This window comes from Gorilla gorilla, chromosome 16, assembly GCF_029281585.2.
Source record: "Gorilla gorilla gorilla isolate KB3781 chromosome 16, NHGRI_mGorGor1-v2.1_pri, whole genome shotgun sequence".
NCBI classification, from domain to species: domain Eukaryota; kingdom Metazoa; phylum Chordata; class Mammalia; order Primates; family Hominidae; genus Gorilla; species Gorilla gorilla.
Window position 1 is genome coordinate 101958260 of NC_073240.2, and position 20798 is coordinate 101979057.

Genomic DNA, 20798 nt, shown 5'->3' on the forward strand with positions numbered 1-20798 from the left:
CTGAGCCTCCAGGAGGCAAGAAGGGAGTTTCTTGTTGATCCGCTGAGAAGGGTGAGGCTGCTGCCTTTTGTGATAGGAACATGCCAGGAGACCTGTTTGGAGGCTGCCACAAGAATGCAAGCAATAGAGAGGTTGGTGTTTGGATTGGCTGGTGGCAATGAGGATCAAGAGAAACGGGTGGACTGGGAAGAATGCTCAGCATCACTAATCACCAGGAAACACAAACCAAAACCTCAAAGTGATAGCATCTCGCACCTGTCAAGACAGCTATTACCAAAGCCCGAAAGATACGTGTTGACAAGGGTGTGGAGAATTTAGAACCCTCACACACTGGGTAGGAATGCAAAATGGTGCAGCCACTCTGGAAAACAGTATGGAGATTCCTCAAAAAAGTAAAACTGGACCTCTTATGATCCAACAATCCCACTACTGGGTATTTGTTCTAAAGAACTGAAATCAGGATCTTGAAGAGACGTCTGCGCTCCTGTGCCATTGCAGCATGAGTCACACTAGCAAAGATGTGGAAACAACCTAAGTGTCTTCAAAGAATAAATAGATAAAGAAAATATGGTATAGACACATGAGGGAATATTATTCAGTCTTGAAAAAGCTGAAAATACTGCTGTCTGCCACAACATAAATGAACCTGGAAGACATTATGCTAAGTGAAATGAACAAGCCACAGAAGGACAAATATTTCATGATTTTACATCTGAGATATTGAAAATAGCGAAACTCGTAGAAGCAGAGAGTAGAATGGTGATTTCCAGAGGCCAGAGCAGGGGGAAATGGGGATTTGCTAATCAATAACGAAGAGTTTCAGTAAACCAAGATGATTACTTTTTTTTTTTTAAAGACAGGGTCTTGCTCTGCCACCCAGGCAGGAATACAGTGGTGTGATCCTGGCTCACTGCAACCTCCACCTCTTGGGCTCAAGTGGTTCTCCTGCCTCAGCCTCCCAAGTAGCTGGGACTACAGGTGCACATCATCATGCCTGACTAATTTTTGTATTTTTGGCAGAGATGGGGTTTCACCATGTTGCCCAGGCTGGTCTCAAGCTCAAGCAATCTGGCTGCCTCGGCCTCCCAAACTGTTTGGATTACAGACATGAGCCACCTCACCTGGCCTATACATGGTATTTTAAAAGTGCATGTCACATATTTATTATTCTTATTGCAAAAAAATACATTTATAAGAAGATCTGTGTAGAGGAACTAACTTTGGCCAAGCCGTGGAGCTAAGCCAGATGGACGAGCCATTTATGGAAAATACCGGAGGCAGATTAGGTTGGAGGGGGAAGATCAAGAGTTAAGATTTTGGCTACACTGAGTTTGAGGTGCCAGTGAGATATTAAAGGACATTAGTCCATTGGGCAGTTAGTGAGATCAGACTGGAAGGTCCAAGGAGAAGTCTGGGGCAGACACATCATGATGGGTCATCAGAGGACAGGGACAGTCACAGCCATGGAGCAGCTGGGAAGGGTCAGGAAACTGCTAATGGACAGAGCCCAGAGCAGGGGATGAGGAGAACAAGGTCCAAGCCTGAAGGGACGCCAGCACTGGCCAGAAGGATAGAGAGGCCCAGGCCAGTAAAGGAGACCAGGACAGCGTAGTAGCCAGAGGGGTGGGAGGAAAACCAGGCAGGGGCTGGGCTGGAGAGTGTCTCAGAGAGACCACAGGGTGGACTGTGTAGAATTCTGCTGAGAGGTTGAGTTGGCTGAAAGCAGAAATGTGCCGGGGGAGTTAGTGGTTCCAGCCACTGGTGACATGAGTAAGAGCGACATTGATGGAGGGGTGGAGGCAGGGTCCAGGGCAGTGAGCTGAGGTGTTGGAGGGAGAAGAGGGCCTGAGATGCAGAGGGTGGGCACATCACTCCGGTAGACCACTGGTTTTGCTTCAACTTTTCTTGCCCAGATCAGTAAACATTCAACAGTTACTCCACAAACATGAATGGGACACACACCATTTCTTGATTGCTGTGTTGGCCCAGGAGATCACTATTATTCCCTGCTTTAGGGAGCTTCCAGAGCAGTGGGGAAATCAGAAATGGAAACAGATGATTACAGTATTGGAGAAGGAGTGAGGAAGGAGTAGAGAGGGGCTGACCACATTCACCTTGGAAGGTGTGTAAGGAACCTTTATTCTTATCAGCAGAATAAGGGTTTTTAAGGCAGAGAAAGGGAAGCAAGAGCCAAAGAGGTGGTTCAGTATCCACTTTTCCCTGAGGAGCCCCAGCAAGTTATGGGAAACTCTATTCTTCCTCTAGATGTGGCTCAATACCCATTTATGTTAAAGGCTGTGACAAAGCTTCCAGTAAACATAAGCATTTAAGTTTTTAACTCAGCATTTTCCAAATATGATCAAGACTCTTTCTTTTAGGGCACATTTGGGAAAGTCTGGGGGCATGTGGTAAGAAGTCATTGCAGGCTTTAAGCCCTCTAGAAAGGTCACTGTAACAGCTGTGTCTAGGCCAGATGGGAGGAGAGGAAGATGAAGAGTGCAGAGCTGGATATGGCAAGATTGACATAGGGGCAGACTCTAGAGAATTTAGGAGAAAGAATCACTAAAAGTAGGTGACCTGACCCAGTAGGAGTGTGTGCATGTGTGTGTGGTGTTGAAGGTGGAGGTGGAGGTCATGGTGGAGGTGGAAGTGGAGGTCATGGTGGAGGTCATGGTGGAGGTCATGGTGGAGGTCATGGTGGAGGTCATGGTGGAGGTCATGGTGGAGGTCATGGTGGAGGTGGAGGTGGAGGTGGTGGGTGTGGGGATGGGGGTGGAGGTGAAGGTGGTGGGTGTGGGGATGGGGGTGGAGGTGAAGGTGGTGGGTGTGGGGATGGGGGTGGAGGTGAAGGTGGTGGGTGTGGGGATGGGGGTGGAAATGGGGGTGAAGGGGGAGGTTGAGGTCATGGAGGTGTTGGTAGAGGTGATGGTAGAGTGGTCGTAGGGGAGGTGGTGATGATGAGTGCAGGACATAGTAGGAATTTCTGATTCGTGTCTGCATGGATTCATCATGATAGAGAATGTAGAATGATGGTAGGTTTGAGACCAGGATGGATGTTAAAAAATAGCTCATTTTTTAACATCTGCGAGTTTGATCGCAGAACAGACACAGGATTTCCTGAAGAACTACCTTGTAGGAGCTGAGGTTCAGAGGAGGGTTCTGGGCTGGAAACATGGACTTGGGAGTCAACAGCCACAGAAATGGACGGAACCCCTGGGAAAGTGAGCAGAAGGAAAGACAGGTTGATGTCGGGCCCGGGTTATGATGTGCTCTTTAAGCTCTAGTAGGAAGGGGCAGTTGTGCCTCTGAAGTGTTAAGTCTATCGGAAAATTCCTGAGTATAAGATCCAGCGGTGCAGTTGCTCATGCTCTTGCGGGAAGGAGTGCCAACCCAATTCCATGTGAACCAGGATCGGCCTGCCCACTGCTATTCCTCACCATGGTCATCACCACCTCCTCCACAAGCACCATCACCACAAGCTCTACCATCTCCACCATTGCCGCCACCTCCACCTCCACCCCCACCTGCCCTGTTGTCATGGACCTAAGGGAGTAGGTGCATGCTTTCGTCCCAGTTGCTCATAAGCAGCCACTTGGTGGAGAAAGATGTGTGTGCCATTTGGGAATGGCAGAACCTGTATCTTGGATCCCTTGACTGATCTTGGGTTGACAGTTAAGAGGGCTGGGCTTGTCTCTGCAGATGGCTGTGTTGCTTCCAAGCTAACTGGGCTTGGGTTCGGATTACACGGTTTCCCTTCCTCAAAGCCCTTCAGGCTGCACTGCCCTCAGCACAGTGTTAGTGGCTCTGGCACCTTGGGTTGTTAGATAAATGTTCCAGCAACTCGAATGCAGCCAAAGACCACAAGCTGCAGGATGCCTGGCACCTATCTGGCCTCTTCAAACTTTGATAAATGAAGTGCCCATGTCTCACCGTCAGGGGGGAAGGCTGGGGTTGTTGGGGGTGGGGTTCTGTGCATCTGGGTTTGCATATGGCTTATGAGTGGCTTGTGATATACTTGGAGAGATCACAGGAAACAAGCCAGCAAGCACACAGACATTACAGCCATTGCGTTGAGGCTTTAATTACAGAAGGCAGAGTTTGTTTTAAGCTAAAGCAGTTGTGCTTGGCTCTAACTTGTGTGTGCAATGTCCAGGCTTCAGAAGAGCCAAACATCTTGAAAATCCCTAGTAGGAAGACAGAGCTGAGGCACAGGTTGGGACTTACCTCATCCTACGGTAACAGGGAAAAGGCAAGAGCTTCGAGCGGTGCCTATGGGGTGGGGGGAGCTGCTTTGTCCAGGCTACTGCCAGCTCCTTCTTGATCCCCACTAAAGAAAAGACCTTCCCCAGACACCCCTTTCAGAACCCCCTGTTCCAGATAAGTAGATACCCAGGGTGACTTGGACCCCTTCCATTCCTCCCTGAAGTGCATCCTCCACTGTCAGCTTTCACAATGGAGCTGCTGATTTGTCAAAGGCAAGGAGAGATGGTTGTTTGGTATTTATGTAGAAAACAAAAACAGGCCAACCAAACCCTCTAGTTTGCATGAGTGGTGTCCTCCTGGCCTTGCTGGTGCCGATGGGGTTTGGCCTGCTGAGGTTCTGTGCCTGCAGTGCTCGAAGGAGCAGGCGAAACTTTGCCAGACTCCATCCCCGCCACACCCCGTAGGCCACAGCCGGAGGATGCTCTCTCCAGGCTCTGACGTCACTCGCCCCCGATATCCAGCTCCCAGGCAGCTTGAGAATGTGCATAAGCCTGCATGTTGGGCCTGAAGCCCAGGGAAGCGGGTGGGGTCCCAACCAGGCCACATTCTGGTCTCCCCTGGGGCCACTGGTGCCCACCCAGCCAGGCCCAGCCTTGCTCCATCTAAGGGCTGTGTGGGAGAAGCTGGAGTGGGCATGGCTGTGTGGGCCAGGGAATTTCTGGAATAGTCTCCAGAACTCCTGCATGGACAGAGACCTGACCCTCACCGGCAAATGGAAGCAAGGTGACCTCGTAGCAGAAAACAGGCCTCTGCTTGGTTCCTATTGGAAGCCTCTTCCAGCTGTGGCATTTACTTATTTATTTAGACAGAGTCTGGCTCTGTCGCCAGGCTGGAGAGCAGTGGTGCGATCTCGGCTCACTGCAACCTCTGCTTTCTGGGTTCAGGAGATTCTCCTGCCTCAGCCTCCCGAGTAGCTGGGACCACAGGCGCCTGCCACCACGCCCAGCTAAGTTTTGATTTTTGGTAGAGACAGGGTTTCACCATGTTGGCCAGGATGGTCTCGATCTCCTGACCTCGTGATCCACCCGCCTCAGGCTCCCAAAGTGCTGGAATTACAGGCGCGAGCCACTGCACCCGGCCTATTTAATTTTTTAAAAAGGAAATGAAGATGAAGTGGTTTTAACAGAGCCGCTTCTATTTAAATGGATTTCCAACCACCTCCCTCGCTGGGCGGCGTTCCCCGCAGCCGGCCTCATATACGAATCTCAGTGGAGTATTTGGTTGACCGCATTGTACTAGGAATCTCTGGATGCTAGAGTTTATGGTGTGATCATTTTGGGGTTCCTGGGTCCTGCCTGTCCCCCACGGCTGGCCAGCAAGCCTCATGGCCTGGTTGAAGGAGCAGAAGCCTCGCTGTCAGACAGACCTGCGTTCCTGTACTGGTTCAGCTGTGGAGCCCGGGCAGGGAGCCTCGCCTGGTCTGTTTATCCGTGTCTAAGTTGGGGATGAGCATGCTTATCTGGGAGGCTGGCGTGCTGATAAATTAAATGCTATTGTATAGGCGCAGCTCCGGCAGGCCCCAGGCACCTCGTGCAATTTATAATGCTGGCCTTGGCACGGAAGGGGCTCAGAGCTGCCTGAAGCCTGAAATTCCCTCAGAAGGATTATTCCTGGTTTCATAACTGCCTATCAGGAAGCTGCTCCTACAATGGTGTTTTATCATTCTTCCTCCCATCTCGCCAGCCAGGCCTATTCACAACCCCAGAGGATTCCTCTGCAGTGACTCACCCACCATGCTCCTCTCCCTAGGAGACTTCATCCTCACGCTACCTGCCTCACCTGCTGGTATCGTGGCCTGGGCTCACCTGGTGGCCTGGCTCTCACCTTGGCCGGCCCTGCCCAGGTGCCTGCCGGTGCCGCCAGCCCAGACACAATAGGATTCTGCCAGCTGGAGAGGCAGACAGAAGCCAAAGAGAGCTAGGAAAAACCGAGTCCCAACATGAGGCCAAGGTTGGCAATTATCTATCTAGATGGACACTTCAGCCCAAACCAGTGGGCAGCTCAGGGAAGGGCTGGCATGACTTGAAATGAAATGACATCTAAGGCTCTCTCCTGGCTGGCAGATCCACTGGCATGTTCCTTCAGCCAACAGGGTACCAGGCAGTGGTCAGGGAATGGGATTTGAGGCCAGGTCTACCCAGGCCTCTTGGGAGCACTTGCAGGTGACTCTGAGGTCCCAATAGAGCTACCCTTTCAACGATCCGTGAGGTCCCTAGCAGGCTGTATGGAGAAAGGCCCCCAGTGAGGCCTCCTCTCTCTTCAGAGGGCAGGGCTGGGTGCTGAGACAGCTACAGAGAGAAGGGCTCTGTTGGTCTTGCAGGCAGCTCGTCCCACTAGCTAAGCATCACTTGGCCAGGCTGTGTGGCACTCATTTCAGGTGGGAGATTGTGTCTGGTGTCCCCTGCTTCCCTTTGCACCATCCCTTCCAGCCTCGAGGCTTCAGCCTAGAGACCCTCAATGGCTTTCCTCTTTCCTCCCACAAAATGCTCTGAAAAAGGCAGCAAGAAAAGCCCCTGCCTGGTAGGAGGGAGGTGGCAGGCATGAGGAGGAATCAGCATTTTAAGCCTTGTCTTTTCTGTACAACACTTAGCTTTCCTCCCTGCACAAGACGTAGGGCCTGTCCCAGGGAGAGAGTTCCCTGGCATCTGCCCCAGGGTCAGAGGCTGGGGAGTGTCCTCTGGGCTCACCTTGGTACTCCTCAGACCCGGCGTCTGACCAGCCATGCTCCCGCGGGCACAGCCATTCAGCTTCTTCCACCTCTCTGTCTTCCTGCTTCTTTAAAGAACCGTGTTTAAACATTCAGGTGAATTTAAATTGATATTATCTCAAGAACTTCAGATGACCCTTGAGAGGACTTGAGGGGTGTTGCAAAAATGGAATCTAGTTGCTGCTACCCTGGGAACCACGGGAGCAGCCCCGGGAGACAGACCCCTCCCGGCAGGCCCTCACCGTGGGGATGCTGGGGGTGGCAGGGTCTGCCTTCCTTGTGTTCTTCATCTTAACAGAAAAACGTGGAAGAAAGGACACTAAAGTTTGCCAGGCACCTACTCGACATGTTTAAGTGGCTGGCCCATTTACATCTTTCAATGTCCCTCCCAGCAGGTATAATATCAATGTCCCTCCCAGCAGGTATAATATCAATGTCCCTCCCAGCAGGTATAATAACCACGGCCAACAACAACTGGCAAGAACGAAGTGCTTGCTGTGAGCAAAGCCCTGTTTTAAGCCCGGCGTGAAATCAGTTGCTCGCTCCTCTGAACAACCCCATGGCAGGTTCTTCAGTGCTCTTCAGTTTACAGGAGCGTTAGGTGACACACTCTGACACAGGGGAGGTGGCAGTGCTGGAATTCGGCCCCAGGCCATCTGGCTCTGTCTAAGCTCTCCACCCCTTCATAGATCTCTCATCAAGTGGCTGAGTCAGGATTTGAACCCAGATCTTGCTGAGGTTTTAAATTCTGTCACGCTGCCTCTCAGGAATAAGGAACATTGTCTTTCTATTGTCCTCCCAGCCTCTGCTGGAGAAGTGACAGGTCCCAGCTCAGAACATCAGGTTCTGGGGGTGCGAATGAATGGCAGGTGGAAAGGGACCGGAGGAGGGGCAGGACTTAGTGGGGAAGGGGCTTCTATTCTTGTGCTGCCCCCTGGCCCACGGCAAGACCCCTAGCTTTTACTGTGCTTGTTAACTCAGAGGCTCCTGGAAGGATCAGTTGCCCTGATGCTGAGAAATGGGCTGGGCAAGGCAGGGGCAGGTCCCCAAACAGCTTCGCATACCACAGGCATAGGCGAGAGGCCACTGAACTTCTCTATGAAGCTGCAGCCAAGCAGGTGGCTCCGTGTCCCCTCTTCTTCCCCATCCCCCTTCCCTTGACCGTCAGTGTGAGAGTTTGTTGAGGCGCCCGTCTCCCAACCAGCCCAGGAGACAGAAGGCCTGGTTCGATCTCACATGCTGGCACAGAGCCCAGCAATCAGTAAATGTTTGTTGAAAGAATTAATGAAACTTGAGTGTTTACCAGACAGAGGCCATTGACCCCTGGTTGGAGGCCCATCAATCTGACCTTCTGTCTTCGAGTGGGGACCTGGTTAATTATTCTCAGGAGACCCAGTGGCCCTTGGCACTGAATCCCTGGCTTCTTGACTGTCAATGACAGGGCTGGCCTGGCCTGTGGCCACTGGCCTTAGGAGCGGGAGGCCGAGCAGCCAGGGCTGCTTTCCCATCGCTGTCTCAGCTGCTCCCACTGGCCTTCTGCTCAGGCTTGTGTCTCCTTGGCCGGCTCCCTGCTTCTCAGCTCATGCCTCCAGCCTTCTGGACTCTAGGATCACATGTGGCTGCCCACCTCGGACAGGGTTGACTAGAGGTGAAGAGGTGCCATGCGCTCCAGGAGAAGAGCTGACTGGATCCTATACTCAAAGAATGGGCCACGGATCCCTGCCTGTCCACTGTTTGTTACTGGGCTGGGAAGCTGCAAGACCCGATGCTGGGGGTAAGAGTCTAGAAATATTTGAGCACTTTGACACTGACACGATGCCCAGCAGGGATCCATAGACTTGACTTTCTGAGCCCCTCGGGCAGAGATCAGTTCAGTAAGGACGTTCACCTCAGATGGCAGGGTAGGCACTGGGTTAGAAGAGGAGGCCTCAGAAATGCATTTTCCCTGAAGGTCTCTTCTGCCCCTTCCTCGATGAAATCCCGTATTGAGGCGGTTCCAGGTTCTCATTCCAGCTCCATCACCTGCTAGCCATGTGACCTTGAGTGAGCTCCTGGGTGCTTTGGTTTCCCAACTGCTGGCTATCCTGAGAGTTAATTGAATTAACATAGAACCAGGCCTGGACAATAGTAAGCTGTGTACTAGTGTCTGTTCTTGTCATTCAGGAGCATGTCCAGCTCTGTCCCATGCACTCAGAGGCACAAACTGTACTTGAGACGCAGGCCCTCACTTTGCCCTTTGGGAAGCAGGACATGTATGCATTGGGACAGTGCTGTGGGGCAGGACCCAGCAGAGGAGGTGCTGCAGAAGGATGCATGGTTTGTGAGCCAGCATCATTCTCTGTGACTCCTCAGAGGGGCCGAGAGAGAGATGGGCATCGGAGATGGATCAAGTTGGGAGTGTGCAACACAGTGTTGAAACTGGAGTAGATATGGTTTTTGAAGGGGACTAGAGGGAATTGGTCTCTTTGATGTGTGTGTTTCTATTAAGGAGCCTGGAAAAATATCAGATAGGGCCCAACTATGGAATTATAAATGCCAGGACTTTAGATCCCATAAGCAATGGGGTCAGGTGGAGGGCATATATGGTTTCAGTGATGTGAGCACAATGGTGATTAGGCAAATCATTAGCGGGTGAATTAGTGCTTAGCACATAGTATGTGAATGAGCGAGTGAATGAATGAATGAATGAATGAACTGATGCATTCATCAGAGCTCTTTGAGTTGTGAGTAAAATAATCCCTACTCAAACTGGTTTAAGTAAAAATAAAGGTGGGGGGATTATTGGCCCCTGTAACTGAAAGGTGCAGAAATAAGTGGATTTAGTGGCTCAAATAATGTCATCAAGACCCCCTCCCTCCCAGCTGGAGAGCGTCACATTTCCAGTAACTCCCAAGTCCTAAAATTTGGTCTTTTTGGCCTGGCTTGGGTCCTGTTCCCAAGGAAATGGAATAGATTGTTTGGCTATACTTGAGTTGCCTTCCTGCTGTCAAGTAGCTGGGGGTAGGGTCACCTTGGGCTAAGACAGGTAGAGAGTGGAGGAAGGTGAGTTGTCCATGGGGAAACCAGGAGCTATTGACAGGGGAGGAGGTGTTCTGGGCAAGCATGGATGCCAGCTCTGCATTGCAATGGGCACGCAGCTGGAGGCCACAAGGACAGAGAGGTGCTGAAGGCTTGGATGAGCTTGGAGCTGGAGATGACAGCTTACTGAGCCACAACGACTTTCCTGTCAAGTTATCTCGTAAAAGGCCAAAAGGTTTGAGATCAGACTGACCCAGGTTTTAGGGGTGGAGCCTCAAGGGTATCTTCTTGGTGGCAGGCCTGAAAGAAGGACTGGAGAAGGCTCAAGAATAAATGTGTGTACTTGTTTCATTGAGCTTTCCCCAGAGGGAAGAGGGAATGAATGGACTAACAGCTCCATTTTGGTCCTGTTCCATGACAGACTCATCCTAGACTGCCAAGTGAGAGTGCCAAGGGGGCAGCTAGAATAAGAGTACGGGTGGTGAGGCAAGGTCTGGAGACATCCTGTTGGCATCCTCAGAGTACAGAAGGTATGTAAAAACCATGAGGCTGAATGCGATCCTCTGAAAAGAGAGATGAGGAGGAGAAGGGACCCAGGGCCAAGGCCGTGCGCTGCAGTGTTGAACATTGGTCAGACGGGGCGAGGCATGGGTGGAAAGTGCAGTTGCAGGAAGCTGAGTGGGTGACAGGCCTAGGAAGTCGGGAGGGGAAGGTATTAAAAAAGGAGGAGTGGACGACTGTGACCAATGCCGATAGGGAGAAAAAAGTGTCTACTGGATTTGTGAACAAGGAAACATTGGTGGCCCTAATAAGGGAGCTTCCACGGAGCTAGGGGACAATAGTCAGGCTGGAGAGAGTTGAAGAGGTGTGGATCGTGGAGGTGGGGAAATGGAGGCAGCGTGTAGACAGCCGTTTTGGAGACCCTCTTGTGAAGGAGGGCAGAGAATGAGACAGAAGAAATGGGGCGGAGGGTGTGGTTTTTTCAGGTAGAAGGTGCTGGAATCTGCATGTCCAAGGATGATCCAGTGTACAGGCTGAAGGCTATGGTGAGAGAGGGGAAGGGTCAGAGGGGCAGGTGCAGGATGCCACGAGATGAGGGCTGGGGTGGGAGAGCAGGTCACAGTTCCCAGGACTCAGACGTGCTTCCATGGGATGCAGGAAGTGAAGGGAGGTCCCTTCACTTCTAGTGTTTCACGCAGGAACCAGGAGGTGAGGGCAGCCCTGTGGGTGGACCAGGGGAGGAGACAGCATGAGATGGCCTCAGACAGCAGAAAAGTCAACTCCAAGGAAGGGATTCGGGACCCTGAGCAATGCTGAGAGCCCCTGAGTCATGTTCTAATGGATGGAGGCAGAACCAGTCGTCCTGGTTGGGAGATTTTCTCTGGCAACAACAGCTATGTGGAGAAGGCAAATGGCTGGGTCCATTCAAGATTAGGGTTCAGTCATGGGGGTATAGTACTCACAGTGCCAGGGTGGGCAGGGAGGTAAGGGTTACGATGATGGAGGAGGGTGTGAAGAAAGGGAGGGAGAAGGTGCTGAGGGTGGGGATGGGAGGACTGGGGAGAGAGTGGATTGCAGCCATGGGGACATTGAGTGGGTGAGCTGGGAGGACCCTGTGTGGCAGCCACAGAAGGGATACTGGAGATGGAGACCTTGGATGTGGGGAAGCTACTGGCAACAGCAGGGTGAGACCATGGGAGTGTTGGGGGCGGGGAGGAGGAGGACAGCTCAGGCGCTGGGGAGGTCAGGACCTGGCTGGCCATTGAGAGAGACAGTCTGCCATGTAGTGACAAGAGACGAAGCCAATGAGCAGCTCAAGTCTGCCCCGAAATGAAGGTTGATGGACCACAACAGCGGGGAGAGGAAGCCAGTGGCCAGGAGGAATAGAGAGGTGTAGAAGCAGCTTTGGGACACTCCCAGCTTCCAACCAACCCCGAACTTTCTTACACCAGCAACCCTTCCCCTCCTTGAGAGGCTGCAGGGGAAGTGGGGTCCTCAGGGGAGGGGGCAGCCAGGTTCCCACACAAGGAAGATTTAGAGAAGAGGTGGAGGAGATAGGGAAGTTCCAGAGAGCCTGGTGACGGGTTTGGGGTGGGGAGGGAATGAATGGGGAGTCAGGTCACATTAAGGAACAAATGAATGAGCTGCCAGTGCATGAACCGCAGCAGTGCCACACTGGTTAACTGGGAAGAGGAAATGTCAGTGCTGTCATGCTGTACACATTCCACACCATTGTTCATTGTTGCTATGCTGGTGCCAGCAGGGTGGTGGGCAGATGGGTCGTGTGTGTGTGTGTGTGTGTGTGTGTGTGTGTGTGTGTGTGTGTGGCGTGATGTGCCTCACCGGTGTACATTTCAGTTCTTGGTAATCCTGTTTTGAGTCTCACAGAATCTATTTCCTCAAGCCGTTTGTATCCTTATTTATGTAAGTGACTAATTCTTTCATGGGTAGAGCCAAGCTTTCTGTCTCAGTTACATAGAGATACTGAGACAAATTACTCATGAACGTTCCAGAAAAGATGAGTATCTACAAATTATTGAGACAGTTTCAATATGTAAATAGTATTGTTGAATACGATTTCTCACAGTTATCCAAGTTAGATTGGATACGGTAAGTGGGTAATTCCAAGCTAGTTATCCCCTTTACACATGGCATAGTGCCCCATCGTTGGGTCTTCCCAGCCTGCCATGTCCACGTGGCCGGGATGCTCCCAGGAGCTGCTGGGGAAAGGAGGGCGGGCTGCAGGCTGTGTCTGGAAGGCTGAGAATTTAACGCCGCTGCCCTCGATGTGCCATAGCTTGTTGGTAGAGCAGTGTCCATTTGAAGGGAGGTAGCTCCTGAATTTACTTTATTTTTGCAATACCCTTCTGAGGAGCTAATTGGCCCTAATAAACCTTGCAGAACACAAGCCCTGCCCAAATGGGGAGAACCACTTGCTGTCAAGAGTCAGCCAGCTGCAGCATCAGCCCCTGAAGAGGATGAGCTAGCAGTGCTGATGTCAGGGAACTTTCCACTCCTCAAACCGACAGGAACAGGACCGTGAGCACAAAACATGAACACGGACCAGAGCGAGTTGGCATGCAGGACTAGGTTGCCTTGACGACTCTGAGTTCTGACAGGGAAATATAATGAGTTTTATGTGGACAGAGTTCCACGGTCTATTGCAAAATCAATGTGCTGTTTGAATGAATCATCACTTCCAACCATTGATCATTGGTGTCTGAATCTTGATTGCAGATGAAGCACTGAGTCATGACTGTAAAATGCCAAAGTATTCATGAAAACCAAGAAGGTTTTTTATTTATCCTGACTAGCTAAATCAAGGTAGGTCATCCTAATAATACTTGTCCACACAAGTGGCAACCCCTTGCCAAAGAAATGCAAACAGAAGCCTGGGATGTTTCCAGCTCTCCTTAACTTCCTTCCCCGACCTCCCTGACACCAGCCAATAGGTCCTTTAAGAAGTGTGAGAGAGCCAGTAGGCGCCCCCTTCAAACTCACCATCTTGTCCCTTGATCCAGTGACTATACCTGGAATTTGGCCTCTAAGCGAGTGTTTCTTTTTACACTTGGACTTCTTGAGAGATTACTCATTACTCAGGAGATAACACCAAAGCATTCTCAAAACCAATCTTTGGAACTGGCTTCCAGGATTATACATGCAGAATTAGTCATACAGAAAATCCTTAAAGATAGCAAATTTGGGTCCTTTGAGAGTGTATTTGGTTTGTGAAAACAAAGCCATTGGTAACCAAGCCAAAAGCAAACATGTGATTCTAACCCATGAATTCAGAATTTTTCAGGCAGCTGACCCTAAAGACACTTTTTTCAAACAGGTGACTCCCTTTCATTAATTCATTAATCAGTTGTTGAGAGAGTGAAAGAAAAAAGAAACTGAAAGAAATCATCATTACAGAAATACTTGGGTTCAAATTCTAGCTCTAAAACTTCTTAGCTGTGTAACTTTGGGCAAGTCACTTAACCCGTCTGGGCCATATCTGAAAATTTTCCCTAAGGGAAAAAAAACTAAGGTTATTGCTCTTCCTTTTTGCTGCTTCTCCTCCTCTGAGTTGAGGCTCCTTTCCTGATGGAACATTGCCTTCATTCCCCTCTTCTCCCTCTACCCAGGGGTGTATTGGTAAATTGGAACTCTGGGGAAAAAAGTCACAAAGCCCTGATCTGTGGCTTTTGCCAATTTCTGTGGTGTAAATACTTCCACCATGGCTGACTTTAATTTACCAACAGTTAAACAACAGGTTCACGAAGTTCTTAAATATTTAACAGCTGGGCCCTGTGGACCATGGGTGCTGGCTGCAGCATGTCACACTGCCTCTACCCTCTCCCCTTTCTCCTTTTTACTTTCCTGAGAGCATGGTGGATGTCGTCTGATATAATTTCCATCCATGTCTCTGCTTTTTATATTTAACCAGCTTCCAAAAATAGTTTCCTTACTTCCATTGGTTCTTAACCAGGGAGTGTGCTGGAATTCAGGTGGTCTGGTCACTGCCTCTCATCTTCCCGAATTCTTCTTGGCCATATCGCCAGCAGGAATTTTCAAAGGGGACAGAGGGCTCTTTGTTTTTTGCAGGGCTGTGCCAATTTGCCTTTGGGTTTCCTCATTCTATCAGAGTAGAGTGCTGATCTAGTACCTGTATAATTCTCCTTGGCAGAAGTGCTCAGGGCTTTTTTTTTTTTCTTTTCCTCATCTAATCGCATTCCACTTCTAACAGCCTGGATGAGTTGTGCAAACCCAAGAAATAAAGAAAAGAACAAGCAGTTCTGATATCATCACAGGGCCACTTAACGCCATGGGCATCAGAAGGAGAGAGTACCATCCACAGACATTCTCAAAGCAATGCGCCTGACGCATCAGAAGATCTTCCTTGTGGGGCCAGACTTAGGCATCAAAAACATGCATGTATTATGATCTCACTCCTGTGAGAAGGACCTCTCAGCACCCAAAGGCCGATAGTGATATTTACTGGGCACCTACTATGTCACAGACTTATTTCATTTCGGCTCCCCCATAGCCCTAGGCAGGTGAATCATTATTCTTGTTTTCTAGTGAGGGTATGTCACATGCCCAGGATTGGCAAAAGAGTGGGGCAATTGTCCTGCTCATAAGTCTTGGTGGGAGTGTATAAGTTAACATAATCCTCCAAAAGGCAATTTTGCCCTACATCTCAAAGTCTTAAAAATCTTCATCATGGCTGGGCATGGTGGCTCATGCCTGTAATCCCAGCACTTTGGGAGGCCAAGGCAGGTGGATCACTTAAGGTCAGGAGTTTAAGACCAGCCTGGTCAATGTGGTGAAACCTCGTCTCCACGAAAAATACAAAAATTAGCTGGGTGTGGTGGCGGGCACCTGTAATCCCAGCTACTCAGGAGGCTGAGGCAGGAGAATCGCTTGAGTTCGGGAGGCGGAGGTTGCAGTGAGCCGAGATGGTGCCACTGCACTCCAGCCTGGGCAATAGAGTGAGACTCCATCTCAAAAAAAAAAAAAAATCTTTATCATGTCACTTAATTGTGTTAGCCAGGATAAGCTCACTTCTGTAACAAACAACCCTCAAATCCTAGTGACAGAAGAAAGCAGGGGTTGGCAAACTCTCTGTATGGACTGGGGGGAAATACTTTTAGGCTTTGCAGGCCATACAGTCTTGCAACTCTCACCTCTGCTGTTGTCCTGTGAAAGCAGCCACAGATGGGATATAAATGAACTGGTGTGACTGTGCTCCAATCAAACTTTATGTAAGGGGACTGAAATTTGAATTTCATGTAATTTTCATGTGTCACAAAATCCTATTCTTTAAATCCTTTTCTAAAACATAAAACCTGGCCGGGCGTGGTGGCTCATGCCTGTAATCCCAGCACTTTGGGAGGCGGAGGCGGGTGGATCACAATGTCAGGAGTTCAAGACCAGCCTGACGAACATGATGAAACCCCGTCTCTACTAAAAATACAAAAATTATCCAAGCGTGGTGGCGCATGCCTGAAATCCCAGCTACTTGGGAGGCTGAGGCAGGAGAATTGCTTGAACCTGGGAGGTGGAGGTTGCAGTGAGCTGAGATCGGGCCTCTGCACTCCAGCCTGGGCAACAGAGCAAGACTTTGTCTCAAAAAAAACAAAACAAACAAAAACAAACAAACAAAAAAACCCATAAAACCCATTTTGAGCTCACATACAAAAGGCCATACAAAAACAGGCAGGCGGCTGGATTTGGCCTGCAGTCAGCAGTTGGCTGACCCCTGGCTTAAAGCACTGGAATTTTCTTTTCACTGATGCAGTGGTCCCACATGGGGGATCCTGGCTGGGCTGGAAGGCTCTCCCAGGTGGCTCTTATTCAGTGGCAACCCAGGGAAGGGACCCGCGGTGCTTCTGTCCTGTGCCCTGCCCTCTCTAGTCCTCAGGGGCTTCCCTATTCAGCAGGCAGATGGAGACAGGTCATGGAGTCTTGTGTGGGAGGTTTTCATTGATGGTTTGGAGGTGGCTCCCGTCATTTTCCCCACATTCCATTGTTGGAAGTCAGACATGCAGCTGCTCTGAACTGAACGAGAGATGGGAAACAGAGTGTAGCAGTGTGCACAGGGAGACCCCGGAGCAGTGTGTTCACTGACCAAAAACCATGCCATGTTCACATGTATTTCCACGCTGTAGCATGACTACAAAGGTACAGGCTGGAAGCTAAGCTGGCCTGGAGGGACTTTGCAACAATGGCTGAGCCTGAGTGAATCACATGGACCTGAGCCCTGGGTGCCCCTCCACCTGTTCTTGGGCCTGGATCCTCAAGGTCATCACTGCAGTGCGTGGTACCATGCAGTGAACTCTGTAGAACGTTTCGGCCTCTTCTGTTGCACCTTGGGGACATAGCCACAGAGGCCAAGGCCACAAGTGGGCTGGAGACACTCCAGTGGCACAGGGCTGACCCCTTTGGACTGAGTAAACCCAGAGCTCCTGAAGTTTTGGGTTAAGGGGAATGGGATCGGGGGTGTGGGGAGCTGCTAACAGGGGCAAGTGGAGCCCCTGCTGAAGCAGCCATGCCTGGAGGCTGCCCCACGAGAACAGAGAAGCTGCTTTCCACCAGCTTCTGTCAAGGGATACTTGGAGAAGGAGGAGAAGCCAGGAGGGGCCAGAGGCAGCCTGGGACTCATGGTTGTTCCTAAAAGGGACATGAAACTTGACCTCCTAAATGAGGCCAGCCCAGAATGGATCAGAGGTCACAGATTTCTTGAAAGCAATCGGAGGGAAGTAGCCTATACCTGGTTCCATTTGGGCACTGTGGCCTCCCAGGCCTCCTGCGGACTCTAAGCTTGGGAAGTAGGCAGAGGGCAGGGTGGTCTATGTGGTCACTCCTCATGGCGCACCAGCCAGCCCCACCGCATCACCAGGACCTGCATGTAACCCTCCGGGAATGCCTGCTGCAGATGGGGCCCAGCTCGTGGTACACTTGGGAGAGATTCATGGTTTACAAGGGTTTTCAGGGGCTGGGTTGGGGTGGGGGTGGGTGGTGAGCAGTGAGAGAATACTCTCTCTCTAGGCGATGCCAAAACTTCCTTACAGGGAATACGGGAGCCTTAGGGATACCAGGGCTCCAGTTTCCCAGCCCTCACTGACTCACCATGGGGCTCAGACAATTTGCTGAAACTCCTTACGTCTCAATTTGCTCGTCGGTGAAATGCAGGCAGAAATGCCTCACTAGTGCACTGTGCATGTGCCCTGCCCACATATGCCCACCCTGAGTCCAACACACACTGGGCCTGCCCTAGTATGCATGGGCCTGCCGGGTGGCTGCCAAGGGTCAGGGCCTTGCAGGACACTCGAGATCCTGGGCTTGGGGCTGTAGTCTGGAATGCGGAGGAGGGCTGTGGTCCCCCAGGCTTCCTGGGGACTCTGAGCCTGGGGGAGAGTAGGAGGGTCTCTATGCTCCCTCCTCACTGCGTGGAGCAGCGGCTTTGCTGGGCTTCCTTCTACCATCCCCATTACCCTGATTTCATTCTTATCCCATTCCCTTCCTCCTGGGAAGGCCTGGAATGATGATATGTCCCAGTGCCATAGGGTAGCACGGATACCAGCACACACACAGAGTACTCGGCACGAACCCGGCTCTGTTCCACTGACGCTCACTTGTGGCACCCTCCCAGCATCCAATAAGGAACATACTGTGACTGCTGCCATTTTAAAGACAAGAAAAGCGAAGCACCTGAGAATGTCTCTTTTGACATCTAAAGAAACCAAGTAGGCCAGGCGCGGTGGCTCACGCCTGTAATCCCAGCACTTTGGGAGGCCGAGGTGGGCGGATCACGAGGTCAGGAGATCGAGACCACGGTGAAACCCCATCTCTACTAAAAATACAAAAAAATTAGCCGGGCGCAGTGGCGGGCGCCTGTAGTCCCAGCTACTCGGGAGGCTGAGGCAGGAGAATGGCGTGAACCCGGGAGGCGGAGCTTGCAGTGAGCCGAGATCGCGCCACTGCACTCCAGCCTGGGCGACAGAGCGAGACTCCGTCTCAAAAAAAAAAAAAAAAAAAAAAAAGAAACCAAGTAGAGAGAGATGAATGGACTCTCCCAAGGTCACACTGTGATAGCAAGAACAAGAATATTCTACCATTGAATGTAGTGCCTACTGTGTTATGGATTATGGAAAATTACATCTAATTTTCAAAACAACCCTGTGTCAGAGGTATTGTTCTCATTTTCTCAATGGGGACACTGAGTCCCCACGGAGACTCGTGGTCAAGGACACACAACTGTGGATGGTGTGACCAGGATAACTCAGTCCTCACTCTGCAGCCACCGTTCCTAGCTGCTTCCGGGTGCTAAATATGCCAAGCCTGATTCTCTGTTTTCCAAGGGTGTCAGGGGACCAGGGCCAGGGCTGCCCTGGAAACTATACCCACCCCGGGGCTCCTTTGTCTCCCTCCAGCCTTGCCTGTTGCAGAGTTCAAAGCCCTTGCGTGGCTTCTGTGGACCTGCCCTGAAAACTATACCCACCCCGGGGCTCCTTTGTCTCCCTCCAGCCTTGCCTGTTGCAGAGTTCAAAGCCCTTGCGTGGCTTCTGTGGACCTGCCCTGAAAACTATACCCACCCCGGGGCTCCTTTGTCTCCCTCCAGCCTTGCCTGTTGCAGAGTTCAAAGCCCTTGCGTGGCTTCTGTGGACCTGCCCTGACAGCTCTCCCCTCGGAAGGAGAGCCTGATTATCCCGGTGTTTCACAATGGAGATACCAAGTGCTTGACTTGCCCGCCCTCCCACGCTTCTGCTCCTCCGGGGCAGGCAGGAGAGTCTCAGCTCCCCGCTGCTCCCAGTGCGGGGAAGACCAGCGTACTTCCAGAGTTTCCCAACTTCCCGGGATATCAGAGAGGGGTGGATGCAGGTGGCTTTGGAGGATTTTATTTACAAATTGCATTTAAATTCGTATGCCAGTGGGCACGGCCTGCTGGAATCTGAAGGCGTTTGGATGAGTTACATTCCTCCCTGGACCTCAGTCTCCTGTTTCATTCATAAAGAGAGAATGACATCTAACACGTAGGAGTAACAGGGTGTGCCTGACAGGGGAGGTCAAGGGGATGGGAACACACTTAAATATTGACATGTGTAGAGGAGGGGAAAATGACTTCCTTCCACCCTCCTAAGTTTTTGGTTGGGATACAGATTAAGTTGACATAACACAGATAAACAAGAGAAAACCATTTTAATTACAATATATGCATGAGAATTCTACAAAATACAAGACTTCAGTGAGGGTCAGAGAATTGAACCTTATATACTGAGCTACAGAACAGAGGCTTGGGACTTCCAGGTCGGGGGATGGAGGTGGCAACACAGGTTGATGGTAGGGTGAGGGAAGGAAATGTATGGTGAATAAAGGTTGTCTTGTTATGCAGATAAAAAGTCCCTCAGGTCATAAAAGTTATCTGGGAGCAACCCTCTTCCTGATACAGATACTTCACTAAGCTAATGTAGATTTCCTTTATAGATGAAAAATTTCTTTTACAAAAGGACAGCTTTTTCAGAGCTACTCCTGTGTCTGCACCTTCTTGAATAACTAGATCAAAATACGCCAAGAAGTGTATTTGGAGGTGGCACATTTTGGTCTCCTATGGTCATGTTTTGCGGTGGTGTGTCCTGAGCCCCATCAAATGCATCATGTGACCTTGACATTTTCAGTCCCCCTGCCCCAGTCCAGACTCTTCCCACCAGCCTTGCTGGAATGGAGCTCTGAGGCTGGGCTCCCGGAGACATGGCTGTAACCAGACTGGAGAACAAAAGCTGGAGGCGAGCCCTCCGACCCAGCCTACCTTTTGGGGGCTTCACACAGTGACTGCCAGGCCCTCCCATGAGGAGAGGAGTCCTCCCTCTGTGGAAGGTGCCACCACTGTGCCTTGCTGGTGCTTGCTTTGTGATAGGCAGGTGTGGAATTCCCAGCACAAGCCCTACGTGGGCCAGGAAAATCTCCCCAGTGGGGCTTGGAACTGAGAAGGGAAGTGTGCTCCAAGAAGTCTGTGGTCACCAGCCAAGCCCTCTAGGTGAGCCCCGAGGGAGCATGCCCTTCCTCAGCTGCAGCCAGACTGACTGCATCCTCCAGCAGGACGCCAGATAGCTCTCAAGGGAACCACCCGGATGGCTTCCCTTCCTGTGGGGCTCCCAATCCCCACCAGATGATGTTCTCATTCACCAAGTCTCGGGGTCTGCAGCAAACACGTGCAACAGGTGTGAGCTGAGGTGCTCGGGGAAGCGGTGAGGGACAGCCCAGCCTCCACCTGGTGGGGCGGACAGAGGTGGACAACCCAGTGGGGCACATTCCTGAGGCCTGAGGA